This window comes from Neofelis nebulosa, chromosome 17, assembly GCF_028018385.1.
Source record: "Neofelis nebulosa isolate mNeoNeb1 chromosome 17, mNeoNeb1.pri, whole genome shotgun sequence".
In the NCBI taxonomy this organism is placed as follows: Eukaryota; Metazoa; Chordata; class Mammalia; order Carnivora; family Felidae; genus Neofelis; species Neofelis nebulosa.
The window spans coordinates 6241689-6251609 of NC_080798.1; the positions used below are offsets into that span (position 1 = coordinate 6241689).

Consider the following 9921-nt stretch of genomic DNA (forward strand, 5'->3'; position numbering starts at 1 on the left):
ACTCAACGAAGATATTTTTCAAGCCAGAAGTGTTGCTGAGCAACGTCTTTAATGATGATGAGCCAGAGGTTGGCTACAGTCAGGTGCTTGAGAAGCAGGTCTTAGGAAGGTATTTAATCATTTTTAATTATTTTTCACCATATAGACTTCTCTTTTGTTTGACCTTTATCCCGCTGTAGGATGTGAAGAATAAAAACATTTATTGTCTGGGCACCTGGGTGGCTCAGTTGGTTAAGCGTCTAACATTGGCTCAGGTCATGATCTCATGGTTTCTGGGTTTGAGCCCTGCGTTGGGGTCTGTGCTGACAGCTCGGAGCCTGGATCCTGCTTTGGATTCTGTGTCTCCCTCTCTCTCTGACCCTCCCCTGCTCACACACTGCCTCTGCCTCTCCCTCAAAAATAAATGAACTTAAGAAAAAATTTTAAAAAACAAAAAAGAACATTTATTGTCATTTTGATAGGAATTCCCATTTCCCAAATACCAAGCATTAATGATGTTATCCCCACTTTAGTTTATGCTGGTTATTAACTTTTCTTATGCACTTTGGCATACTTCTGAATTTTTAGCTTCACTGATCTCATAATCTGTTTATAAATAAACATCTCATAAGGATATCCATACTGATTTTTTTAAGTTTTTGTGAATATTTTTATTTGTTCATTATTCTGTAAGATTTTTGCAGTAACATTGCTAGTTCGAAAAACTATGTCAATATATTTAAAAAACTATATCAGGATCAAATTAAATTCATAAATTAGGTTAAGGAGAATTGACCTTTTTATAACATTGACTATTTCTACCCAAGAACATGACATGAATTTATATTCATTTATTTCTATTTTCATATATTTCGGGAATGTTTAATTTTTTCCCCCATATAGGCTTTACACATTTTTGTTAGTTTCATTACTGGCTAGTTTATTTCATTTATTTTTTAAAGCTATTTATTTATTTGTTTATTTTAGAGAGAGAGTGGGGGATTGAGGCAGGTGGAGAGAGAGAGAGAGAGGGAGGGAGGGAGGGAGGGAGGGAGGGAGGGAGAGAGAGAGAGAGAGAGAGAGAGAGAGAGAGAGAGAGAGAGAGAGAGAGAATCCCAAGCGAGCTCCACACTCAGTGCAGCACCAGACAGGAGGCTTGATCCCATGACCCTGGGATTACAACCTGAGATGAAATCAAGAGTCGGATGCTTAACCAATTGAGCCACCCATGTGCCCCTATTTCATCTTATGTTACACTTTCTTAATAACCTTCTTAATAACTCATAAATGTGTCTTTATTGCACCTAGGCTATTGTATAAACATATCCTGTGTACATGGGGGCCTGGTTGGCTCAGTCGGTTAAGCGTCCATCTTGGGCTCAGGTCATGATCTCACAGTGTGTAGGTTCAAGCCCCGCATTGGGCTCTGTGTTGAAAACTTGGAGCCTGGAGCCTGCTTCGGATTCTGTGTCTCCCTCTCAATCTGCCTCTCTCTCTCTCAAAAATAAACATTAAAAAATGTTTTTAATAAAAAAATAAAAAATACTAGCCTATGTACAAAAAGGCTATTGTTTTTGAATGTCAGTATTATGTCCTATTAGCTTAGTGAATTATTTTTAATACTGGATTTTCTATCAGTTCCTTTGTGTTTTGGGACGTATACTTGAATCATATACAAACATAGTTCCGCATCTTTGTTTCTAATTCTTATGCCATTTTAAATGGCCCTGGCTAACCCCCCAATACAATGACAAATTAATAGAACAGGTGACCATGTACGTTTTTTAGTGTGGTTTTCTGGCCTTAGTGGAATATCTCTAGTGTTCGTCTATGAGCAAGACAAAGAGTTTGTCTAGTTGGGAAAGGTCCAACTGTGTTCTATCTGTCTCTAAAATAAATAAACATTAAAAAATTTTTTAAACAAAAAGATTATAATTTCAAAATTAATCTGCCATTCAATAACGTGAGCAAGAGTCACAGAGACATTTTCAGGAGCAATAATGTGATTTCTCTAAAGGCATGTGTGTGTGATAATGAGTGTGATGGAACTAATTAAAATACCTGGTTCACAGCACGAATAGCATGACTGAATGGGAATTGCTGAAATGTGTTCTTCTGTAACTTGAGTGTGATGTGCTTAATGGAAACAGTAAATGTGTCTCTACTGCAAATCTCTGTAGTCTCTTGATCTGTGAGATAATCTTCATGAAATTAGGAAAGGTCCTTTATGAAAAAGTTAACATTGTAACCGATGGTTTCAAAGAGCAAAAAATTAAGGAATTTATTTTTGTACTTTAATTTAAATTAATAAATTAGTTTAAAAATAAAATCTCATCAGGAAAAAATTTTTCAGTTATATTTCCTCTGTTTTAAAATCATTTCAGTAGTATTCCCAGCTCATGATTCACCTTTCTTGCTTTTCAATTTATTAAATGCCCAAGATTCCAAGCCCTCAAATTCCATTTGGCAGGTTTGTGCTGTATTTAAATAGCTTTTTGAAATCAAATATCAATTCAAGTTTCAGGGTTTTTTTTTTATAAAATACCATACAGTGATGTGATCTTTAAAGAGGATTAATATTTTCTGCCCTAATATGCTTTATCACTATGTGATGTTTCATGTCCCATATGTTAGCACACAGTGCAGTTCTGCCCAATAATTTCTGTTACGGATGCCATCGTCCTTTTGGTCCAGGCAAAAAATGCAATGAGTTCAGCTGCCATCCTAACAGTTGTCTGCATTAAATAAATCAGACTGGCTCAATAAAATTACTCAGTGCATGTATAATTTATTAAGACCTTTGAATCTTCACTCCATAGTTATATTGGTTATAAAGAATACTTAAACGAAAGTGGGAAATGATCAAACCAGATTTAGTAAGTAAAATAAATTTAAAATATGACAAGGTGTGTGTGTGTGTGTGTGTATGTGTGTGCGTGTATCCATAATGAGTACCGTAGCAAACATTCATGTCATTGCAACTAGGCTACCAAGGTTCAAATCGTGATTCCTCTGCTATTTACATGAGTCACTTAACTTCGCATGGTTAAATTCTCCTCGTCTATAGAATGAGAGTAATGTTAGTTCCTAACTCATAGGGTTGTGAATATTATATAAGTTGCAATAGGGAAAGCAGTAATAACAGTGACCCACACATTGTAAGTGCTATAAAAAGACACACATGTAACTTTGGACATCTCTTAACAAAAGACAATAGAATTTAGATGTTCACTCTCAGGGAAAGGGAGAGGTAAGTGAAGATTTTATTTTCCATGAAAGTGTAGCCCAAAACTCATTATTTTCATGCAGAATCCTCTACGTGTGAGTTCTGGACAATGACAGAATGGCCTCGGTGGATTTGAATATAGTAGTGATCTTCCTATTCCACATAGTCATTGGAATTCTGGGCAGTTTCTCACTCTTCTATCATTAGATGTCCCTTTGCTTCAGGGGATGCAAGCCGAGATCCACAAAGTTGGTTCTCAGGCACCTGAGTGTAGCCAACTCCTTGCCCATTCTCTCTAGAGGAATCCCAGAGACGATGGCAGCGCTAGGGCTGAAACATTTCACCATTTATTATGGATGCTACGTTCTTTTATATGTTCACGGAGTGGCCCTGTGTTCCACCTGCCCTTGAGTGTCTTCCAGGCCATCACGATCAGCCCTGGGAACTCCAGGTGGGCAGAGCTTAAAGTGAAAGCTCCAAAGTACATTGGCCCCTCAAGTATCCTGTGCAGGGTGTTCCACATGCTAGCAAATAAGTTTTTTCCCATTTATATGACTGTAAATGAAACAACGAAACTATCACCAAAAAAAGCGTTTGGGATATTGTTGTGCTTCACAGTGTAGAGACAAGATCACAGGCTCATTATAGGCAGCAATGACATCTTTCCTTGACATTTTGTGTTCGGGACACATGACATTGGCCAGCAGCTCCATGGTTTTTCTCCTTCACAGTCACAAGCAGAGGGTCCAAAGCATCCATAGGAACAGTCTCTCCCCCAGACCTCCCCTGAGACCAGAGCTACCCAAAGCATCCTTGTTTTGGTGACTACCTTTGTATCGTTTAATGCCGTTGTGTCCATCATTTATGTTTATGTGGCTCCCTTTGATAATTCTAGTTGGTGGCTGGTGAATGTCACTTTACTAATCATTGCATGTTTTCCAAGTATTAGCCCTTTTGTTCTCATGAATCATGACCCCAGCATATTCAGACTGTACTGTGTCTGCTGTGGAAGAAATACATAATTCCCTCATCTCATCAGGGATATATGAATCGTCTTCCACCTGTTCAGTCACTGATGCAGTGAGACCTCAAGGAATGTTAAGAACCACAATGAGCCAGTTTCATTGCAGAGAGGGGTGAGTGAGACACTGACATCAGCTTAATATGAAATACTAAAGAGCATGGTACATGAAATCATCTGTAATTAATATGTGTATATTTATATAGTTGTTTTTTTATTTAAAATTTTTTTAATGTTTATTTTTGAGAGAGAGACAGAATGTGAGTGGGTTGGGGCAGAGAGAGAGGGAGGCACAGAATCTGAAGCAGGCTGCAGGCTCCAAGCTGTCAGCACAGAGCCTGATACGGGGCTCGAACTCACAAGCTGTGAGATCATGACCTGAGCTGAAATTGGATGCTCAACTGACTGAGCCACCCAGGCGCCCCAATAGTTGTATTTTTTTAAATTGTAACAGTGGAGAAGTTAAGATTCCAGAAAACAGTCCTGAAATAATGTGAACATACTGGCAATACCACTGAATGTGTAATTTTCAAATTGAGATATTAAATTTTCCCAAGATATACCTGAGATTGCAATTGTAAATCCTGATTATGATGCACATGGCCTGGGGTGAGGGTGGAGGGAAAACTAGGTTTACTTACTGCTGGCTTTGGAGGCTATGCTATGAATGTTATGCCTCATATCTAAGAGAAATTGTGGACGTTTGAAATATAATGCTTATGGGGCAAGATGAGTGCATGCAAATATTTTCTGGTCAATATTTGAAGAGTAAACTGTGGGGGACAAAGAGGAACATAGGAAGAATTTTAGAATTCTGAATTTTAGAAAGGGTGCAGGTGTAGCCAGTAAACAGATTGCGTATGTGGGAAAAGACTGAATGACTTTTGAGATGTTTACAAGGTAGACTGTTCTGTGTTAAATCTTGATGACAGTTGGCTGTGTTGGTGAGAAAGAGATTTCAAGATGGACTTCTCCTTTTCCAACTTGAGGGTATGGAGGACCATTTCATCAGGCTTGGTGCAGGAGACGAGTAGCAGTTTGAAGCTGGAGTATATGAACAGATTTTGTTTAAAAAGGGATAGTATCGCTTTTGAAATCACTACCAAGGCAATAGACACCATTGAAAGGAAAAAAAAAAGATATTAACTGAAACATAGAACTATTTTATGGGCACCTGGCTGGCTCAGTCAGTAGAGTATGCATCTCTTAATCTACGGATGGTGACTCTGAGCCCGTTATTGGGTGTAGAGATTACTTAAAAATAGAAAATTTAAAAAAAAAAACAAAGATTTTATGGGCGCCTAGGTGGCTCACGCAGTTGGGTGTCCATCTTTGGCTCAGGATATGAACTCGCAGTTCATGAGTTCGAGCCCCGTGTCAGGCTCTGTGCTGACAGCTTACAGCCTGGAGACTGCTTCAGATTCTGTGTCCACCCTCACTGTGTTCCTCCCCTGCTCACACTATGTCTCTCTCACTCTCAAAAATAAAGATTTAAAACACTTAAAAAGAAGAGGTTAACATAATTCACTGTTATTAAATCATAAACATTTGCAAGTTTTTCAAAGTAAACATTTTAGTTTGGAATAACTTAGATTTGCAGAAAATTTGTAAATATAACACTGTGAGTTCCAAAATATCTCTCACCCAGAACCCCCAATGCTACCACCTTAACCTTACCATAGTTCATTTTCACAACTAGGGAACCTACATCGCTATGTCATAGTTAAATAACTCCAGACTTTATTTACATTTCAATGGTTTTAACACAGTCATTTTTCTGATCAGGATCCATCCAAGATTTTACATTATATGTAGCTGTCCTGTCTCCCCGGTCTCCTCTGCTCAGTGGAGCACGTTCTCACACTTTCCTTGTTTTTCATGACAGGTTTGAGGTATATGGGTCCCTCACATTTTAGAATGCCTCTAAAGTTGAATTTCTCGGAAGTTTTCTTTTTCTTTTCCTTAAGTTTATTTATTTGATAGGGAGGACAGGGGGGCAGAAAGAGGGAAAGAAAGAATCCCGAGCAGGCTCCACGCGGTCAGCGCAGGGCCTGACCTGGAACTTGATCCCACTAACTGTGAGATCATGACCTGAGCTGAAATCAAGAGTCAGTCGCTCGACCAGCTGAGCCACCCAAGCGCCCCTGAAGTTGTTCTACTGGATAGACTGGGTTTATGGATTCTTGAGAAGAATATCACATCTCATCACGGCATACAGTCTGAGAGGTTTCATGCAATTAACACGAGTTACCCTGGATGATGTTAAACATGATCAGTTAGTTAAGGTCATGTTCACCAGACTCCTCCACTGTAAAATTACCATGCGTGCCTTTCCATACTCTATTCTTTGGGAAACTCTAAACACAGCCCACAGTCAAGTGAGGGGGCGGTGGGGGACGATGGTACTTGAGGGTAGGGGTGTGCTGTTGAACTAACCTCCACATCCTAGAGGGCTAAGTAGCCCAATTTATTATCTGCCATTCTTCTGTGTGGAAGCTGTGTCACTTCTCCTTCATTTATGTGTTTATTCAATTGGTTACTCATATCAGCATGAACTCATTTATACTTATTTTATACCTTGTGTTATACTTCAATGCTCTGCAAATTATTTAGTTGCTTAGATTGTTCAAGCTTTGGTCATTGGAAGCTGTGGTATAAAGTACACTCAGGGGGCGCCTGGGTGTCTCCATCAGTGAAGCATTCAATTTCAGCTCAGGTCATGGTCTCACAGCTTGTGGGTCCAAGCCCCCCATTGGGCTCTGTTTTGATAGATCAGAACCTGGAGACTCCTTCGGATTCTGTGTCTCCCTCTCTCTCTGCCCCTCCCACTCCTGTGTGCGTGCATGCACTCTTTCTCCCAAAAATAAACATGAACACACACACACACACACACACACACACACACACACACACACTCACCTGGTCTTTGTCTCAGGTTCCTGGCTCAGAGCTTCAGAAACCTTTAAGAATTCCTAAGTGGTAGGCGTGTCCTTATTACACTAAGGAGGCAACTCTGGGCAAGGGTTCCCCACAGAACTTCAAAATGGGGGACTGGACACCTCTGAAAGACCAACTATGTGATTGGGTGGAAACGCTTAGCAGCCCAACCCCTAGGGAGAGGAAGGAGGCTGACTGGGGATTGAGTTCAGTCATGTGGCCAATGATTTAATCAACCAAGTCTGGGTAGTGAAGCCCTGATTAAACACCTGGAGTTGCTCCTGGGAGCTTCTTTGTGGGGGGCAAAAGCTACTGTATGGGCAGTCCTCCCAAACTTTGCCCTGTGGATGCCTTCATGTGGCTCTTTACTGCTATCCTTTACAATAACATGTGAAATGACAAAACTAAAACAATTTAGTAACAAGTTTGCTGTCTTTTATTCCAGGGAAGACAACCCTTGATTTGGGGAGGACAGAGCCTCCCATGCAGGGAATGGAGTGCTCTTTCTGATGGATTTGGGGCAAGATTGACTTTTAGAAGAGGCAGTGCAGAAACAGGGCATGATTGGCTATGAGGTCAGGGATTTCCTTGGAAGACCAGGAGGTGCTGAATACAGGGTAAGATCGGCTACCTGAAGCTGCATTGGAGGACTGTGATTGGTGTATGTTTGGTTTTCTTGCTGGATGTTTCACATAAGAGCAGGCTGTTTTAGGTTTAGATTTGTGATGTGGGTCAGGCCACTAATGTGGCCTACAATTTTTTAGGTCCCAATATAGAAATTAATTAATTATCGACGATTATCATACATATAGCACTTTCCAAGTTCTGTGAGTCATCCCAGCAAATATTGAAGCAGAGGGACTTGGAGGCAACCTTAAATTTTTAGCTGGCTGGAGATGCGTGGGAGGTTTGGGAATGCCTGACTCATGACTGGTGTCTGAAGTGGGGGCACTCCCGGGAACAACTTTGTCCTTAACTTGTGGGGTCTCTACTAACACCTGATAAAGTCAGAATTATAATAAATTGAAGGACACCCAGTTGGTATCAGAGATTTGGTGACAGGTGGCAGGATTTCTTTCAGGTTTGGCTATTATGGCCCTTTGATATGTCCCCCTTTTTTTTTTTTATTACTTCCTTACTCTTAACATTCTGCCACTACAAGATCCCCCAGGCACATCTTGTATTTTCCCTGCTCCTGCCATAGAATCAGCCACAACTCCAAGGAGCCTTTTATTAGAGAATAGTGTTAGAAACCAAGATGTGAGTGCTGAGTGTTCTCCTTGATACTGGGATGTCTTTGCTCTTAGTCTGAGTAGACCGACCTGGAATTACCTGTCCTCACACAGATCTATAGTTTTCTCTTTGCTGTTTTATTTACTTATCTACAGCTACCTCCGTGTGCATACTGATGTCCCTGACTTTGATCCCATACTTCAGGGTTCATTTTAGCCTTTGCCCCCTTGCTTTTGTGTACATATCTGTATTTACCAAGTAGTGTGGCATCACATGCCTTTGAAGAGTTTTGCATCTGTTCCACTATGGTCCCCATGCTCTCTGCACACTGCCTATGCCTACGCCTATGCACTGCACATGCCTGCAACCTTCCAACTCTGCTCCATTCGCCTGCCCCTGCAATGGCAATGCTCACAGCAGTTTAAGATACTGCACGTGGTATATATCATATGTGGGGGTTGTTGCGGGGATGGAAGAAGTAAGAAAGGTGGGAAGTGCCCCCCATTATCAGGCATCCAAGATCAGGAGATTCCTGTATTCTTCCAACATGTGAGCACATTGTGGAGACACACATGTGCATGCAGACTCTTTGAATGTAATTACATACATGGGACTGGGAATGTGGGAATACAGGCGAGTGTGTGTAAATGTGAGTGTGTGCCTGTATTTGATGTGTATGCATGAGTGTGAGTTTTCTATGGAGTGCGTGTTTGTGAGGTTATGACTGTGCGTTTGAGTATATGTTACGCATATGCACACGTTTGCATCTGTGTGTAATGTTTCTGTATTTGTGTGTGTTTGTGAACTAAGGTTGTCCACCATCATGATTCTAGTGTCTGACTTGGATATGGGGAGTATTTGTGTATTTGTGTGTAGTGAAAATAAAGGATTAATTAGGATTCTCTTGTCATTGTGGTAAATGTACCCCTTTATGATTATGAAATAGATTTCATTATTCCCAGTCATGTTGTTTGCTCTTTAAATATAGTTAATATAGCTACTTTATTTTTAGTAACGTTTATGTTATCTTTTGTCCAAGATTTTACTTTGTGTCCTTAATTTGTGAAGTGAATTTCCTGCAGGAAATACATTGTCTGTTTTTAAAAACTTTAATTGTCAGGGGCGCCTGGTTGGCTCATCTGTTTATAGGTTCTAAGACTCTTGGTTTCAGCTCAGGTCATGACCTCATGGCTCTTGAAATGGAGCCCCATGTTGGACCTATACTGACAGCACAGAGTCTGCTTGAGTTTCTCTCTCCTTCTCTCTCTCTCAAAATAAATAAAACTAAAAAAAAATTAGTGACAATTTTTGCTTTTCAATGGAGCCTTTAGACTATTTCCTTTTACAGGTATTATTATATAGATTTACATTATCTTGCTGTTGCTTTTATAATGTCTCCTTTGCCCTATTCCCTCTCTTTCTGTCTTCTTTGATGTAACTCAATTTTTACAGATGATTTTGTTTTAAATCCTTTTCTTTGGTTCAGTGGTGTTAACCTGTAATTATTTTTTGTGTATTTGCTTTA

At 40.0% G+C, this 9921-nt stretch overlaps 1 pseudogene; it reads left to right on the top strand.

The window, feature by feature from the left end:
• The first annotated feature begins 3322 nt into the window (after nt 1-3322).
• On the top strand, nt 3323-5054 carry LOC131500138 (vomeronasal type-1 receptor 2-like; annotated as a pseudogene).
• The last annotated feature ends 4867 nt before the right edge of the window (nt 5055-9921 follow it).